The 19,874-nt window shown below is 35.2% G+C and overlaps 1 protein-coding gene across 2 annotated transcripts in view; it reads right to left on the reverse strand.

The window, feature by feature from the left end:
• The window catches only part of LOC132706662 (ATP-binding cassette sub-family D member 1), a 54,004-nt gene that overhangs the window by 25,929 nt on the left and 8,201 nt on the right, over nt 1-19,874 (reverse strand). Inside the window, exon 1 of one of the 2 annotated variants that reach the window (XM_060678129.1) lies at nt 10,528-10,757. The exons of the other annotated variant lie outside the window; for it this stretch is intronic. The gene's annotated coding sequence lies outside the window, so the exon portion shown is untranslated. Of the gene's footprint in view, nt 1-10,527; nt 10,758-19,874 lie in introns of those variants that run through there. 2 annotated transcript variants of the gene reach the window in all.

Genomic DNA, 19,874 nt, shown 5'->3' on the forward strand with positions numbered 1-19,874 from the left:
GGTTTTGCAACTAAACAATATATTGATACCGAGCATAGTATTAGCAATAAGTATTAATGATCACATTGATCTGGCAGTTACTAGTAACATTAAGGTTTTATGCACCGGGAAGCTTATTACTGCCTGAACAAATCATGATCATTCGATATCGTTCAACTATTGAAGATTTTGAAGTGCCACATTCCAGGCGATTTAGGACAATTGTTATAATACATATTGTTCTTGAATAAAAAACTATGTTAGCATCATTTCCTACTTTACAACCAAATAGACTTTTTATTGCAGCGTTGCCTGAAATACTTATTACCAAGGTCTAATTTAAAGTTACGTTACGAAAAGACTGCCGTTTTACTTTAAAAAAGAAATGCGTATCTTGGATAAAATAACGCGTGAAACGAAAAGGAATGACTTCATTCCACTCATAAGTAGGAAGAAATGGTGGAAAACGAAATTTTCTGCTGCTAGCATTTCAATCAAAACGGACTGGATACCATCACCAAGACACGAATGCTGATGTCTTTGAAGACTGCTTGCAGCAAATACTAGATCTCAGTCCCCCTGGGCCACCAGTCAAGAAAAACCGTCTTCTTGGAAACAAAAACATTGGTTTACTTTAAATAAGAAGCAATTTCAAAACGATATTCTGGAAAATGAGCTGCTAGGGATTGCAAATTTGAATAAACCGCTTTCCGCCATGTCTCTAGGGAATGATATGAACCCCATAGAATTGGTATGGGCGCAAGTAAAGGGTTTGTAGCCAGGCATAACACCACTTTTAAAATGAGGGATGTTGAAACCCTCTTTCAAGGGAATAAAGGCAGCGGATTCGAAAAAATGGAACATCTGATTGAAATAGAAGAAAGAATGAATGAAGCTGATAAGATACTAGAAAACATTATAGAACTGATAGACTGACGTTCTTGTGACTACTACACACGACTACATTCATTCACCAAACTTGATTTTGTATTGTAGGCATGTAGGTCTTAAAATAAAACTGTCAATCTATTAGTTTTAAAAGGTGTTGATTTTTCGTTACCACTACCCCCTCCAAAACTCTTTAAAAATTGTCAGATTTTAGAAATGGACCATTTTCCCATGTATTTTGTGCATGGTTCTTCGAAATGGCGGCGCTGTGTTCGAATGAATGTCATATATGCGTCGCATGGGTTTTCTATTAATATCGTAGATAAAATAGTTCTGTTTGGTATCGCGTTCACGATGCAGCGCATTTATGGATTTCAAATTCAAACATAAAACAAATTGCTCTGTTGATGGATGCCATTCAAGGAACATTAAATAACAATTATTCTAATGATAACTTTTGGCGTAAAAAATTATTCTTTAAACCTTTTGTTGAACCCGTTGTTGAAATTTCATCACATAATTTATATACAATAAATATATATTTTTTTATGTCAAAATATCAAGAAATTATGTCTATTTAATTTTCTACATCACCATGTAATTAAAAGGCGCTTTTTTTAGTAATAGGAGGGAATTCCGATTCATTAGGCCCGAGCGTGATTAATGGCAAATAAATATAAAAATCAGCGGAGCTTCCGACCGATATATTATAATAATTATTGCAGGTCGCTAGTACCATCGACTGGATACCTTGAAAATATTCCATACGGTAAGGAAGATGCGTTAGTGATGTGAATTAATAAATATTTAATTCCACGCATATCACGAGACGCCAGCTAGTTAGGTATTCTTTGCGGAGCCGTAAAAAAATACAGTGACGCACGTACGGGTCAAGTGCGAGACTCAAGTAAGGAGGTAGAAGGTAGTGTCGCTCAAAGTCGTCTACGGTGTTTTAGTTTGTTAAAAATAGAAACTTGTTCGATAATCCCACTCCTGATTTTTCTACTCGGGTTGGGGGGTCATTACCACCAATATTCTTATTTTTAGGAGTTGCCTAGCTCGGTCAGGGGAGATTTCCGATTATTCAATGTGTGGGAAGACGGTTGAGTCCTTATCAGAAAATGAAATAAAATTTCACTTTTCCTTGGAACAAATAGGAGTATACAGAAAAAAGGATGATGTGCTACAAGAAGTTGCTTTGTTGCATACTAATTTTGATATTAAAGTGTCTCCTTTTACTTTGCGATTTTTTTTTTCGAGTGACTTAGTTACAAATGATCATTAGTAAGTTAATTAACTTTGTTTCATTTTTTTTTCTTTATTTCTCGGGAGAACTCTGGGATCGCTTCTCTGGAACAAGAAGAGAAGAGAAGCCGATAAATAGAACTTCCTATTAGCTTATTCAGAGCCTTAACTGAAACTAACTGGCTTGCATTCTACGGTGTACTTGTTTATATACTGATTGGGGTGAGCTAAAAGAGGAACATTGTCTCGGATGAGTGATTCCCATATTGGTAAAAGGTTGCAGTAAAAATTTGTTTAGTCATTTAGAGATTTCTATGGATTTTCCTCATTTTTCTTTGGTAGAAGAAGAAGAAAATGTTGAGAGATTTTTGGGCAAGTGTTAAATCTGGTTCTAATACTATATTTCTTAAGAACTTTTAATAATGTTTTGAATGCAAGAAAGGACCACAGTGGCAAGTGTGGGTTGCTTTTGACGCATTTTCTTTTCTAATGGAACGCTAAATATTTCTAAAGTGAGAGAAGAGTTGAAATAGTTTAACAGCTCTGTATACAACAGAGTTGATAACCGATGATTTTTGGGTCAGATGGTGATGTTACAATACATTAAGGTATTGGTCTATGTGTTTTCTGTAAACTAAATGACCCAATGTTAGGTATGATTTTAAGAAACGGTTAAGAAAATCTTGGACGGATTCTTGACTATGATGTCAAATAACAAAAGTATTATCAACGTAGAGTTCCTATTGTTTGCATTTTAGATGGAAGCAAGGAATTTTAGAGTCGCGAAGTGTGGCAGTTTTTTTTTTAACGGAATGTAATTGAGAAGATATAGAAGATTTAAGGTGGCGTTCCATAGAAGACGTAGTTGAGGATCCGCCTGTAATAATATCTTGAATTTTTTCCTGGTAGTCATATGGGTTTTTAGAGATTTTAGACCCATTGGTTCAGGCTTGGACGGCAAGCCTTCTTTTGTAATTTCCAGTTTCCCTATATTGGGATATCGCGCTTGAGATACTGGATTGATTAATACTTATTAAGTTTAGAACATAAGTGTGTCGATCTTGCCTTAACGTACTAATAGGAAAATCAAAAAATTCAAGTTGTGACATTCCTTTTGAACGACACTAAACGGGCGGAAATAATCGTGACGTCATACCGCTGCTTTTCGATCGATATTATTACAACCTGTAAAGCGCCAGATAAACTTTTTATTTGTCTACCAGAAAATAAAAGCCGTCGTTTTTTGTTAACATTATGTTCAGGTGTCACTTTAGCCTTAACCGTGCAAACATGCAGCCACCCTATTGCAGTATTCATAGGAATGGCTTCCTGATCTATATCAACACCATAATTTATCAGTGCCATATACTTTAAAATGCGTAATTAGGTTTCCACTAGTTTTGTTAAGAATTTACAATTTATTTGATATATCATTTGCTTTTTAAAAACTACAAAACTTTAAGCAGATTACAATATTGTACTGGTACAAAACTAGTGGCTACTGCACTGCGAACCTCAGCAAAAGAAAAACTTTCGGTGTTTTGTTTGTAAGATGGCACCATAAACTAAACTAAAGGTAAGTTATCAGATTGAGCTTTTAAAAAATCGGCTTCGGTCATTTTCACTTTCTTTTAGATACTAAGCACATGATAACAAAAGCGAAGGATCAAGACTAATATTAAAACCACCAGGACGCGTTGTCGTTCTCCGGTTGGAGCGTAGTATAACGGGCGAATTGACGTCACAACCAGTCACAGCCAATGACAGCCCGTTTCAAAGGGGATTTAAATTTTACAATTTTTGCTTGCGTTTTTTGTTACATATAACTACGACATTAATTTTTTTGTGAATTGGGGTTCTTTTTAATAGTATAAACTTACTTTTACTTACTTATAAGCAATAGTTCCCTATTCTGGCAACTGGTTCCGCAGTTAAATTACTCATTTCTATTGAATTTCTCACAGTTGGACTAATTAACATCGTACTTTCAGATATTTTTGCTCAACTTCGATTTGGAAATTTTACATGAACAGAGGTTTGAGCATTTCGTTGTGTTTATCTCTTTAGTTCGGATTTTGTCAGTTTTTATGTAAAATTTTACCGTATCTGCGATACTTTCTTTTGTGGAGTGTAGTTGCTGACTTTGTCGCAAAGAATTCAAGATGTGGCCGCAGACCACAGACCACCGCGCCGCTGTCTTATCTATGTATGCCGAAGATGCGGCGTTATAAATTAATCGCCTCGTAATTAACGCTTAATTATCGGTTTTCGAGAATCGGACGTCAAAGGACGAGCATGCGGTCCGAAAAAACTCGTTCGCCGGAAAACTAGTCGGGGATGTAAAACCGTCCTGGTTTTGTGTGAACCGAAAACATGCATATTTATGTATTAACCTACAATTTGTCGACACGAAAGATGTTTTTACAAGCAAACGGTTCTCGGAACTTATTAATTTGCTCACCCATTGTTTAATTAAAAGTACCGTGAATTTAATTATGAGCGAGCCGCGGTAATAATGTACGGGGTTTTATGGAGTTGTCATCGGCGAATTATGCTCGTTATAACGCTCACGGCCTACTCCGTGAGAAAGAGCTCCAACACTTTGGTGTCAAACGCCTGCGTTCCGTTGTTTCGTAGTGCCGCGTCGTCAAATTTTGGCGCGCTCAGAGTTAAAAAGTTGAAATATGAAAAAAAAAACTAATATCGCTACGAAACGATACAGACGGTTCTAAGTTGTTTCGAATCCATTAATTTACTTATTTAAAAAAAAAATATCTCTAAACCATTAGCGGCATGAAAATGTTGTACCTATGTCCCTAATTTCCTCAATGATAAATGCAGCATCTTATATTATTGATTTGGGCAAAAAACAACTAAATGCTTAGATATTAATTACAGAGATCTACAAAATTAAACTTTTTGAGGGAAGTTTTTATTTTGAAAACTGATTTTCTATAATTTTGATGATTGGCGAAACGTCAGCAATTTCGACTAAGCAAAAACCGACGCAGGAGGAATCCAGAAGTTTTGATTTTCTATAATTTTGGTAGTCTGATTTCAAAAGTTCTATGCATTTGTTTGTATCACGTAAGGTTTCATTGCAAATATTACAGAAAAAAAAAAACGATATTATTTGAGTGAAATCTTCGTCTTTTTGCCAACAAGCTGCGTTGTCCAGACATTCGGCTGTGTTTTTATGGGCATATCCCGTTTTAACATCCAACAGCCATCATCTGCCTTGGTATCGCCGTTCCATTTCCTTAATGTCCTGGTGAAACCTCTCTCTATGTCCTTCGCTGTCAAAACACGAAATGCACTTTCAAACTCATATTACCAACTAGAAGATGAATGTTTTGTAACCTTAAGAGTTCCCAAGAAACTTATCAATTACTGCTCTAAAATAAACCCAGGCGTTTTTCTCGACAATGGTCATTGTGTTTTGAAAATCCTTGTCTTTGCATAATGTTCTTATCTGCGACCCCACAAAAATACTTTCTTTTATATTGGCATCAGATATGGCTGGAAAGTTCTAGCACAAATATTTGAAACACTATCCATTTCTGTCTAGAGCTTTAACCAACTGCATCAGCAGGCCAAGTTTGATATGAAGAGGATGCGGTAAAACGTTTTTGGGGTCAACTAAGTTATCTGTCTCTAATATATTTTTGCTACCAGGTAAGACTTGTTCTAAAGGGCCAAACGCCTTTTAAACTACGCTTACTTCAGTCAATATACAGGCGCCATTCTTCTTTTATATACGGCACATTTCCTAATGTTGAAACTACGTCAGGAATATTGTTGGAATACACGAGCAGTTCTTCCTGAGTAAAATATTGACATTTCTTTTCGCGATCCCGGTAAAAGCTTGTTGTGACGCTAGGTCAGTAAATGCTTGTCTGGGCGCTAACAATTCTAGTGCATACTTTGGAAGGTGAAAATCATTTAATTCGCTCTGGTTAAACACTTTGGACTCTCTGAAATCTTGTGTGAAATCTGAGTCATCTGGGTCGGAATTAAATTCTTGTGATTCTGACGATATGACATTTTCGAGTTCTTTTGGGGCAGTAGGTATCAGTACTTCTGGTCCATGACGAACTGGTCGAATAGCAGAACCAAGATTGGGATACACAATTTATTTCTTGGTTTTTCTGTTGCGCCCTTGAATATTACACGAATAAAACTAACAATCATCATTGTGATTCCTAGGCTCTCGCCACAGGAATACCAAATTTTAAACATTTCTTCCTACCTTTTTGCCAATTTCTTAATGCTTCAACGCAAACGTAACAAACAGTATGAGGAATCCAGGACTTGTCTTGGTTGCCAATTTTTACACCAAAATAAGTGTGGAATACATTTTTCACAAAAGAAGTTATAGTTTTCCTTTGCTCTAATACGAAATAACTACCACAGATATAAAAAAAGTTAATTTGATTGTTCACACAATGTATTCTTTCCATATTTATACGTTCTAGAACACTATACATACGCAGCAACGAAAACAACAGCCGCTAACACAGCAGCACGACGACCAATACAACCAAATTGCGCATAAGCATGTTACAACCCTGTATGTCAATACAGGCTTGTAACCGCTTCTACGCCAACTCTGTTGCTTTGCAGAGAAATCTAATATTATCCAGTGTTGTCAAATCATATTTAATTGCATAAAAATTTAAATCATTTAAAAATCACGTCTAACATGGAACAAATATGTTCATGTTAATTATGTATATTAATAAAATAATATTTTTAAGATATAGAGCGCTATAAAAAATGACGCGATAGAGAAAAAATGTGGCGTTTTTTGAAAAAGGAGCCCCCAAAATATACAAATAAGGAAAAAGCGTTCAACATCAAAATCACTGTAGATCTGTTATCAGTATTGCCGATCGTTTGGCAACATTTGACAGATTCGAGCGTACCAACCCGACACAAAAATTAAAAGAAAACCATATATGAGTTTGCCCCACAAAAAGGAGTCATTTCCTTTATTATTAATAAGTTACGTAACAGAAGGCGGCACAATAACCAAAGGAAAATAAAAAATACTCATGTTAATTAAAAACTACGTGAGTCAAACCAACGTTTAATGTCTTTGACTTGGTCTTGGTCATCAGCAGACCACATAATGGAATAATTATGAAACTAGAAATGTGAATCTTCTTAGAACTAATTATTTAAACCAAAATGTGGTCGTTTCCAGATATGTTGTATATTGTGATAGAACCTCGATATTTGGTATATTGTAATTTGTTTCTGAAAATTGTGAATTTCGTGTCAAAAGTGACATTTGCAGTGGCAAGCGGCATTGCATATCGATTTCTCCGCCTGAAAGATATATTAGAGGTTGATTCCCTTATAGAGGTCTGCGTCGACATTTTGAAAATAAATAATATATATACAACAACATGCAATAACAAATATATACAAGATGACCAAAAACAAACATTAAAAGATTTAAATGAGAAACTCGTTAAATCAGTTTTTTTTAGCGGAAACACCAGGTGATTTTGCATAAGGAGCCTAAAAAGTCAAAAATCGTAAACAGTAAATAAAACAAATTAAAAATGTAATTTACTATTTTCAACATTCACAAAAAAAAAAGAAAATTAGTTTCGTTGATTGTCCATAAAGATCCTATTTTTAACACTTCTTTTTATAGGTTTTTGTCCATCTGGATATTTGTCAGCAAATTATTTTGATAAAATTTAATGCATTCTTCGAAATTAGTAATATATTAGTAACAAATGTTATAAACGCCATTTCAATAAACGACTGACGCGTTGCATACTATATTATGTCTACGATCATTGTTTTCGGATACAATTTTGCCAAACATTTCTAAAATTAGTAATGTTATACTTTTAACAATATCGCCACTAAAGTGTTTGCGTGTTACCCCTTGTGCACCTTGGGTTGTTTTTAAAATATCAACACCGACCACTTCTATACAAAAATAATATGCCAATTATACCTGTTGAGAATTGTAAAAATTTACAAAATGAAAAATTCAAGGCCGAATTCCGGAGCGAAAAGAAATGTTACATTTTTGTCTTAAAAACGAAAATAAACCGATAAAATATTAATATTATAAAAACACTTTTTGCATATATTTTTTTTCATAATACTTCCCGTTTCCAAATAAAAAAAATTAGACCTAAAGCCATGCAAAATCAGATAAAAAAATTATTAGACAAAAAAATCTAGTAGGCTGCTGCCATTTCTAATTATTGCTTTATTTGGCATTGCTCAGTTAATTTGAATAAGAATTGATTATCTAATCGTATAAATAATAAAAGTTTTAATTCAATAATGGTGAATTACACTAACGCAGACAGATGCGTCTTTTAAGTATGGGGGTCCTTTTTTTTCGACACGCAAACTGCCAGTTTTATGTATAAAAAATTATGTGAAAGAATATGCTGAGGACTAACAGGAAATGCTAGCTTCAGTATTCTAAGTACCAGTGACGCTATGCTTGCATAAAAACTTTATATATATGACCACTTTGTACTTTGCGTTCAGTTCTCCTTGTAACGGGTTAAATAAAACCTCGTAGTTCTGTTTGTAAAACAAAAAAAGTGTTTTTTAAAAACGAGATCCTTCGTTCGAAAACCTTAACTGGCGCAGTCGTGACGGACTTGGGGTAGTTTTCGGTCAAAGCCACGTCATCGGGATGATTTGATTGCGAAACGTGGGTTTCAACCCTTAGACTCCAAAACGAACCTGTGATAGACTGTCTGACAAACCCAGCGTGATCGAGTTCGACTGAGGGCAAGGAAGGCAAGAAATCACCCTCGCAAGCAGTGCTACGCAAGGAAAATTCCAATAGGAAGAATAGGCTGACGACTAAGAGAAATCAAGGTTAGTGCCCAAAATTCCTATTGTTCTCCTTTCATCTGTCCTGGTTAGGACGGTGGAGATAATTTTAGGATTCTTAGTTTTAAGTTCAATTTTAAGAAATTTCAAAATCAATTAAATTTATGAACGAAGATAAAAACGTCGACAATTTAAGTGCGTTTTTTACTTCGTTAAATTCAGTGGAAAAGAAAGTAGAGAATAGTCAAATCAATTTGAAAATGAATTCTAATCAATCGTCGAATTCAGGAGTAAATTACACTTTGTTAAAAATGTTTATAGATAGTATTCTGCCATATAATGGTGATTCCAACACTTTAAATAGTTTTCTATCAGCTGGAGATTTCCTTTTTGATACATATGGCCAAGGAAACGACGAAATTTTAAAACACTATTTGTTAAGAACTATAAGAATGAAACTTGTTGATCGCGCACAAATTCTAGTAGGCTGTAGAATGGAGTTAGTAACGTGGGACAATATTAAAGTAGCTTTGTTAAATTGTTTTGGCGATAGACGAAACTTAGAATGTTCAGAACAGGATTTCTTTATGGCCACCCCCTTTAAAAATGAACATCCTTTAGATTTTGGGAAAAGATTACAAGTTTTAAGAAGTATCCTTGCTCAAAAAATAAATGCATTTCCTGCCGATACTATGGATAATGCAAGCAAAGTAATTCATTTACGTCAATACGATCAAAAAACTACGAGAAGCTGCGAAATCATCGATCCCCGACATTGGTTATGAAATTCATCCAGTCACTTGGAGTCTCGCCACTTCAACAGGAATGATGTTTATTTTAATCTTGTTAATAGTTATAGCATGGAAAATCTACAAGAGCCATTTGCTACAAGATTCCAAGAAAACCAAGAACGACCAGTCTTCCGAAAACAACCCTTCGTCCCTGTTGTTTTCCACTTCGGAGGGAGGAATTATGTGATAGAATATGCTGAGGACTAACAGGAAATGCTAGCTTCAGTATTCTAAGTACCAGCGACGCTACGCTTGCATAAAAACTTTATATATATGACCACTTTGTACTTTGCGTTCAGTTCTCCTTCTAACGGGTTAAATAAAACCTCGTAGTTCTGTTTGTAAAACAAAAAGGTGTTTTTTAAAAACGAGATCCTTCGTTCGAAAACCTTAACTAAAAATAAACCTGATTTTTGTTGTGTTTCATCTCCTCTACTCACTTAAAAAAAGTAAAAAAAAAAATGCACAAAGTGTACGCTTCATCTTAAACGGGTAATTACCCCTTAAGGACTTTGCATTTGTTTTGAAATACCTTCGACTTCTTATACAGGTTTTTCTATTTAAAATAAAATATAAAAAAATATATAGCAATATAATATTTTATAAGTATAAGTGAACCCAAACAAAACGCTTTTTTTTAATATTCTGTACAGATTCTGAGAAAAGGTAGCATTCAATAATAAACGGGCCACTCTATGCAATTATTTTTTTAACGATCGATAAACTGACCGCGTTGCGAAGCCTGAACACAACGACATGGTCGAGACATTATCATGTTGCACCGAAACCCACCACCACTCACCTATAGCGCCGTCACAACCAAAGAGTTCAAATTTTTCGGTAACACTTAGTTCTCTTTTGCCCCACGGTCTGATTCAAAAATTAACAGCACCACCGTCTTTTAATCTCACAATCAACAATACTTTAAATCAAAGTGCGGCCACCTAGATTTAATCGGCGAAAACAGCATAACCGAATATCGATCGAAAGTGCCCGACGAAGCTACAATAGGCCTCACAACGATGGCCTCTGACAAACCAGAGCCTACTGAGCACGGACCCAGATGAGAATCCGAGCGTGTTTCTCACGGAGGGGAGGGGTGGGGGACGCGCATAGGTCAGTTTTCGTGGGCTACTGCACGATCAGCTGACCGGCGTGAAAATCGATTCGATTTAAGCTAGTTTGGAAGTGACGATGTACTTCATCTCAAAACAATTTAAAATATTTTTAAAGTATACAGCGTGACAAATAAAACATACATTTTTTTAAACACTCTATTTCTAAATTTTGTTTTGAATTCCTTTCAACATTCTTCAACTTTTTTAATAATAACAATACATACCTAACTTCCAATATTTATTCTTCTTTCTGTCTAAGACTATTGCTATAATATTAGTTGGCCATGACAAAACTATTAATCAACAGGGCTCTAAGATTAAAAAATGAACAGGAAAAAGAATTTTGTTGGAGCCGTAGATAAAGCAAGACAGTTATTAGCACTTTTGGTGAAAATAACAGCCAAATTTTAAATTCACAAAAAAGTAAATAATATTACTATATAAAAATATGCCGTGGATAAAGATGTTTAGTCTTTTTTGTATATTTGCTTGGACGTTCCTCACCATAAACCATATGGGGGATTTAATGTGTCACAACTACATTTTTCTGGGATATTGAGACAAAACAAGAACATAAGACGTTTTGTAATTTGTTTAAAGCAAAATTTCGAGAAAGACCCATTCAATTTAAGGATTTGAGGACAATCCCCATATTCTGACGTAGCTTCAAACCATGATGTTAGCCAATGAACAGCTTTGCGTTTATTAAAAGAAGCCAAGTATCCGTACAAAATTACATTACTCAGGAGCTACAGTTTGGTCAAACTATGATGGAAATGTGCCACTTAAATTCATTTTTTCATCGTCAGATACTGTTTAGTGATGAAGCCCCATTTGGTTTAAATAAACAAATAAACAAAATTGTAGGTATTACTTCGGTTTCAATTACTTGATAGAAGTATCGATTTCGTCTTTTTCTTTGTCTGCTGTAGGGACGTGGAACTCAACCACATAGAGAGGAACCCGTTTTGCTTGAAATATTACGCCATCTGACCAGGGTATAAAACGCTCTACCGAGTTATGTGAGTTTTTATCCATAATAAATCAGACACCATAGCGATGAGCCGGCTTGTGGGTGTTTATTTATTACCGAATTGTCGGCGGAATTTAAAAAATGGTGAATATAAGTAAACCTGAATATCTGTGTAGGAACATCAGGCACAGATTTAAATATTCAAAACCAAACAATGAAAAATATTGGCCAATACAAATATTTAGACGATAAGGAAGATCAGGACGTGTCGAGTTTCAAGAATGAAACATATAGCAAACGTAGAAATTAAACAGAGATCACAAATAAATTGCAATAAAACCAGCAATAGGTTTAGGACCCCCCGCTTAACAGGGTGCTTCAAAACAAATGCGAAAAACTTAAGGAGGTGGTGATTCTTCGTTTACAATGAAGGGTATAAAAACGTTGGGTCAAAAGGGAGATATCGCGCTACAAATATGGCGAAAATAGATAGAACGATCAAATTGCGTATTAGGTATACACCTTTTGCATATTTTTTTTAATGAGTGGGGGGATTAAATTAGACTACCCCTATGAAATATGTAATGTGCGTGTGCAGTTCCGCTTAATAGGAGAAACAAAATAAACAAAATATCGAAACCAAGTACTTTTTAAGCGAAACGAATAGAACTAGACAATTCTCATGTTCATGAAAAATAAAAAGTAATTAATATAGCGACAAGCAATTAGTTTAAAAAATAATAATTTAAGAAAATAAATAAGAACTAAAAGTTCAGATTTTCACGAAATTATATATTATGACATGACAATTGTTTCGACAACACCGTGTCTTTATTGATAAAGACACGGTGTTGTCGAAACAATTGTCATGTCACAATATATAATTTCGTGAAAATCTAAACTTTTAGTTCTTATTTATTTTGCTAAATGGATTTTCATCAAGTAAAAGCCACCTCAGTTCAATAATTTAAGACGTTCTTTCAGAAAAGAACTCATGAAAGTTTTAAGAATCAAGAACCAAATTTGTGGTATTACGATTTTGCTGATATTTTTAAGAGATCATGTATCTCTCTCTATTTGTCCCAAAGCTTGAGGTGATCTAACCAAAACTTTAAATCCTCATATATTCTACCAGCAACAACAAAACTCAGCTCATCGCTAATGTCATGAAATTGATCGCAGTTACACTCTCTCCCACAGCGTATTTCAGAAAACGACGTGTGTTTAAAATTGCCATACGTAATGGTTCCTTCTTAATCCAATTATCTTCAAATTCAATATATTTGATGAGATGTAGTTGGAGTCTTCTCACGTTTTGAATATATACTCCTGTATAAATGCCACAACGTTATCCGGTAAAAACGAGATTAAAAATGTCACGCAAGTGACTGTTGAATGGACCTGTCTCAACATTTTCGTAGGTGCTTCATAAGTTCCTATTTTATCAGCTATAGGCACCGCCTCTATAGCTCTAGTAGCTATATGAATACAACCCAAGAGGAGGTATTAATACTACGATGCTTATCAATTCTTCTTCTCTAACAGCCTGATTTGCATCCGCTACTACTGGATATAGGCCTCCCAATTAATTTTTCCAGTTGGTTCAATCTTGAGCCAATATTACCCGACTTTTGCCTTGATATCATCTTCCACGATTTCATTCCTGCGATTCTGCCTATTTTACTCCTGTTCTTCATTTCGAATTTGGTCTCTCAAGGAGATTTCCAACTCTACAGATCTCAGAATCAATCTCATTCGATTTGCTGAGTGGATTGTCTGTGTCATCGTATCCGTGGCGTAGGTGAAAACTGGAAGAATACAGTATATTGCAAAGTCTGGATTACTGTTATTATTACTGTGAATTACGGTAAAAAAAATATCAATTCTAACAGTGAAGTTGTGACTCACTGGAATAAATAAACTCGACTTTACAGGGCGGTACAGTACAATTAGTCACAATACTGTTACAGTTTCCTCTTTGCAAAAAACTTTTTGAGAAGCACGACGCAAATCTCGCTCGCTTCCTTCTCCACCTCATCATAATTTTTCGGAAAATCCCAAAAAACGTCGCTTTTCTCTTTTTACCAACCGTACGAAGCACTGGCAACGCTGTGCTACTAGCTTTGGCACAGTTTTCACCCGCCGAACTCTCGCTTTGTGTTTGATAACAATTGGTCATGAACGCCAATTATTTAACAAAGAGATGAACAAAAAAAGACGCGTATCCGCGCTATTTTATAATATTTTTACGACCGGGGTAGTGTTTAAAGAACCGCTCACCGCTTATTATAGCGTTTAAACTTGCCCAAAACAATATTTGCGCCGTGCAATGTCGTTTTCCTTATTTTGCAATCGTCCACGTATTTACATAGTCAAATTGGACGCGGCGTGCTCGGAATGAACTTCCGCGAATAAAAGTGCACTTGAAGCTTTTAGCGAGGTTACGGATGGTATTGCCTACAAAATATACAATTTCCATCTTGTCCAAAACGGTAAACGTAGTTCTACGATCATTGGACTTCATCTACGACAAAACCAAATCATCAGATGTGAGTTTGCGAGCCTTCACTTTGATGGTATGGTCTGTTCATAGATATGAATATTATAATTATGAATGTCACAAGTGCCAACTTGATAAAAGATGAAAATGAACTTAAGCCACTTTCAAAATATACGGCTCAATTGAAGACTACCTTTCGGCAACAGTTTTTCAAAAATGCTACCCTGTTCTGCAGTACTGTAATTAGAATGTAATAGACAAAGGCAGACCACTGGCGAGTATGGTCTATTCACAGATATAAGAAAGTGACCAATTGCTTTTGAATGGGATTATCCAATGGTGGTCATTAACATACAATGCAACAAGATTATTGCTTAAAGTTTCTGAATTTAAATTCAGGTAAAATTGTGGTCCGTAATAGAAAATAATTTTATACCTACCTGTGTTTAATATTCTTTGGATTGGTAAACTACTTAGTTTAGGTTTATTAGTAATCATTCTTATTTCGTGTGTAATACAGCGTGTGGTATTTAAACCTCATTTTACAAATAACTCAATGAAGGGGTTTAATTCCTTCCAGCTTTCTTTGCGTTGTATCCAATGTAGGCATAATGTGGTTTTGATGACTTCTTGTCATATCTTGTAAACTATGGTTTAATACTGGAGTTTTGTGAAAAGGCACGTTTATTTTAAAGCTACTTGTTTAACATTCATGCACATTTTTCGCAATTCGTTTTGCATCTAATGGCAACTAATTTTCGGCATAATGGAAGCTTCAAGGCTTCGATTTTTCAAAAGTATGTACGCTCGTATAAAAATTTTATATCACGGTAACGGTAGGCCCTATGGGATCGCCATTGATACAGAAATGATCACCGTCGAAAAAAAATTATAAAACGGGGGGGGGGGGGGGGTCGAGAAGTATTCTAAAAAAGAATCGCGTTGGCAAGGCTCCACAAAAAAACATCATTTTTCAAAAACCGTTTACGAGACCAAAAAAATTCTTCTCAGAAGACGCAGAAGATACGGCCCCATAAATTTTTATTCTTGACAAAAATGGGTCACCCTTTTATTGAAAATTGGTTATAACTGAAAGTCCATGATTCTAAAACTTTTGTATTTAAGGTTTTCACCTATTGTGTATTCCCGATATTCCGTGTTAAATGAGAAATGTGTTAAGTGTCCGCAAATCAAATATCGCCAAAAATATGGCTAATCGGTTCAAACAGTGTCATAGGCCGCATCAAGAACTACATTTTTTGTATTTGCGGTTTCCGTCTATCACATACGCTGCTCGGGATATTTGAAAAAATCCATATTAAAATCGCTATATCGGGGGCTGTCAAACGCGATGACGTAATTCAATATTACGGCGCACTGCATGGTTTCAGAAAAAACTAATTTTTTCGAAAACCATTTACTATTTTGGAAAAATTCTTGGAGCAGGAAACGTGGAAGATCCAGGACTATAACCTCCATTTGCGGAATTTGTTCAATTATGTACAGGGTGTGTCAATTATGGGTAAAAAAATCTAAAAGACCCTGAAAATTGAAAAACTAAAACATGGGATAATTTGGTTTAAACAGTCTCGAATATTGTGTCGAGAGAGAGAGAGTTTCGGAATATGGAATATTATAATTGGAAATCGTTATTACTTGTACAATTTTTTATATTTATCAAAGTTTGTTGTGACTTTGAAATTAGGCGATAAATAAAATACGCTTTATACAGGGTGTGTACACAATGTAATTACATCGATTTTACGAAAGTTTTTATCGTCATGAAATCTACATGAGGGGCACAATTTTGAGATATTTTTTATGTGACTTTCCCCTTTAAACCAATCTAGATCGCTCGATAACGTACAACTACGGATTAGATCGGGTATTTTTACTTCGCGTTTTTGCTATTCCGATCGCTTTCGCGACATTGAAGACGAGTGTGGAACTCGGAATGCCTTTAAATGGGAGTCGTGTCCATTCATACCATATCGGAGAATGATTCAATGTCTGGTCTACGTGCCGAGACAACCGTAGTCTTCTTACTAGACGTTCGATAGTGTTCTTAATATTTGGATATTTTATTAACCATTTAGCTATATATCTGAAAAACTAGCAAAAGCGCCAACCGTGACGTCGGCAATCGGCACCATCGCTGACGTCTCGAGGCGCAGTTTCTATCAATCCTTTTGTCTTATGTTCTTATGCTCTTAACGCGAGAGTTACAAAATTTAAATCTGCTAAATTAGGGACACATTAATTATAGAGATGGTCAGATAATTAAAATATTAATTATCCTAAACAAAAACATATGTTAGTCTGAATAATACCAAAATAGAAAAATATTATTATTATTATAAAAAATCTACTATTTACAGTTAAACTTTATTGTTAACTTTTGGTCATAGATTTACTATCTTCTGTTTTCGATGCAAAAACTGTATAAGTGCTCGTCGCTAGCAGATAATTTCGTCCTTCTCCATTAAAAGTGATTTTAAGTTGTGTTTGTACTCATCATGTGTGAAATGGAGTCATCCTTTTTGATTTCAGACATTATTTTGTCTAAGATAGGTATATCTTTCTAAAAGTATCACGAAGGTATTAGTCTTCTAGTGGTAGTCATCTTTATTTATTACAGTTTCTTTTCTTCCTGTACTTCTTTTTGGTGATTTTATACACATTTCAAATATGTTACCAATTCCGAATGTTGAGTTTTGGTAGCTTTGAAAACATTGAGAATAATAATTTCCTCATTTTTCGAAACAGTAGTTTTATAATCCGCTTCTTAGCAATATATTCAGACACACACCAGTCCTTTTCAAAAACAAACTTTGCCAATAAGTACCGGAAAGTAACTCTAATTCTAACTATAAACAATAAAGCGCAGGTAGGTCAACAACCTGTCAATACTAGATCTATGAAATACGGCGAAGAAAGACTACAGTTCAATAATGATTTAAACTCTCTCGCATTAAGAAACAGAGCATTCGAAGTAAATATAACACTTTGCAATAAACTGGGTGGGTCAAAATGTGATCTTTATTGCGTACATGCCTCTCTGCCCCTAGGCTGAAAACAAGCAATTAAATAATTTTAGTATAATCTATTTGTGAAATTCATGTCCTGCCGCAAATTGTTAACATTTCAAATAAGTCAGCATTTTTTCCGAAAGACTCGATGATTTAAATTGCATTAAAATTTAAATATACTTCATGTTCAGTTTTTCAGTCGTAAAGCCTGAAAATCAAGATTTTCTTTATGAATATCCTCCTAAACTGGACATCTATTTTTCTTATCTTCGACTTATCTTGGTCTATATTTCTAAACTATCAAACCTTAACGTTCATTTTGCGTTGCAGTGAAAATTTGATGTAGAAACACTTTCTATGTTCATTTTTGGTTCAGTCTGAATTACTTTAGTATGAACTGGTATTGCTTGACATTTTTAAGAAAGTTGACACTAAGTACTGTTTTCTGCTACCCAGGAATAAAGAACGTACTTGGAGGGTTTTCCACCAATCATACTTGCGAAACGAGGTCATCACTCCATTTGTACTTGAAAACTTCTTTCTGATTTTGCTACGCTCCAAATTTCGCAGTACACTGACAAAGAAACACTAAGTAACTTTTTGGTTAGAAGGTTGACTATCATCGAAATAATTCTATTGATTTACGCAGTAATACCACTCTCTCTTAAATTCTTCAGCAATGAAGTGCGTCGTTTTCCTGCACTTCTTCATAAACCCTAAGTAATCTTTCTTATTTGTCCCTGGCCTATCTGGTTTTAACTCTGATGTTTATATCTCTTGAGCATTTTTGTAAATGCAGCTGTAGCTTGACTTATTCTGAATCTTAATTCACGCTCTCTGATTATAAGGTTAATTGCTAATTATTCGCATGTAGTTGGAGCCTATATGCTTCTCACTTAGAATTTCCATGAGTCTCTCGTCCTGATTGAAGGTTTTGTTGTAAACCAAAAAACAGAGGAAAAGATCTTGGTTAACATTTAGACACCTCTGCATTAGAACATTTAAGACGTGTTTCTATTGCATTTCTGAATTCAAGCTGGTTTTCACTGATCTCTTCTTCGAGCTCATTCTACGCACTTTTACGGATTATTTTGAAAATATTTTTAATAGAACATTAACTATTTTAAAATGAATTCGACTGCCGCTACAGCTTACTAAAACCTGGGAAATGGCGAAGTTTCCTATTCCGCGTGGGTTCTTGCGTGAAATAGGTGTAGATGAACGACGACCAGTAGCAGTACCCTTTCGGCGGTCCCGGCTGGTCTTTTAATGCGTGCTAGGTAAACGACGTTAATGACGTATTCACTTAAACAGGGACATTGGCATTTTTTCTCGTCGAAACTGGATATACCATTAGGAACTTGCAGTTTTAAAAATCGGGAGACCGGTTTCGCCAGTACCCAGCGCAAGACGTTCGATTTTGAATACGCGTATGCCTTTCGACTTATTTGTGATCGACGATTTGTGAATTGCAATCACACCGATCATAATAGGTTTTATTTCATGGCTTTTATAATTATTAATATTATATTCGACTTTAATCATATTTTTCGCATACGATGATGGTACTAGTACTTAATATAAAGTTGCGTGCATAGAAATCGACCCAGTTTAAATTTTTGACTCTAGTACATTTTTTTCCTAGAAACTATTCATCTGACCCAAAAAATATTCATGCTATTTGGAAGACATTTTAATATGCTTTAGTATGAACTTAAAATTTGTCAAGAGTGCTTATCTTTTATACGTGTAGTTACGGTCAAACAAATGAAACGTGTTCATGCAGTAGTTATAATGATAGTAACAAATTTGTCATAGACTAAAATTAATCACCCTTTGAACTGGAATTTTTACATTATTCGTTTTTAACAATTTGGATAGCGTTTAATTGTGTTAGCTTGATACATACTACATCGCAAAAAGCCGCTTAAATTATCGTTTTAATCAAAAGTGAACTTAGCCAGCGAGCTGTTGCTCGACAACTGCATCCTTTGCTAGGCGCCCTGCAACAGGCAGAAGGCCAATTGCAACGTGTCAAATAATAAGAAATCGTCACCTTAATGCGGTTCAAGTGCAACAACAGCTCCATGAAGTTCGAAGAGTGGCTACTAGTCAGTGGACAATGAGAAGAAGACTGAAGGAAAATAACCTGACCCCAAAAACAACTGCATTTGCATCTAACCAAAACTTACTCCAGCTCATCGACAAGCACGCCTACGCTTTGCACGGGATCATCTGAATTAGAAATTGGGGTTCTGTTCTGTTCTCAGATGAGAACAGCAATCGACGCAAAAAAAGGTACCGAAGACAAGGAGAGCGATTTGCAGAATGCTGCAATCCTTATGGGGTGGTTCCTGCATGATATGGGGTGTAATTTCTATGGACGCACGAAGCGACCCTGTTTTCATCGGTAGGGGCGGCCGTGGTCAAGGGACAGGAGATTTAACAATTTCTAGGTACAGCGAGGATATTTTATCAGATCACGTGGTACCATATGTCGACTACATTGGAGAAGAATTCATTTTTATG

This window comes from Cylas formicarius, unplaced genomic scaffold (genome assembly GCF_029955315.1).
Source record: "Cylas formicarius isolate icCylForm1 unplaced genomic scaffold, icCylForm1.1 PGA_scaffold_8__14_contigs__length_24414737, whole genome shotgun sequence".
Classification (NCBI taxonomy): domain Eukaryota; kingdom Metazoa; phylum Arthropoda; class Insecta; order Coleoptera; family Brentidae; genus Cylas; species Cylas formicarius.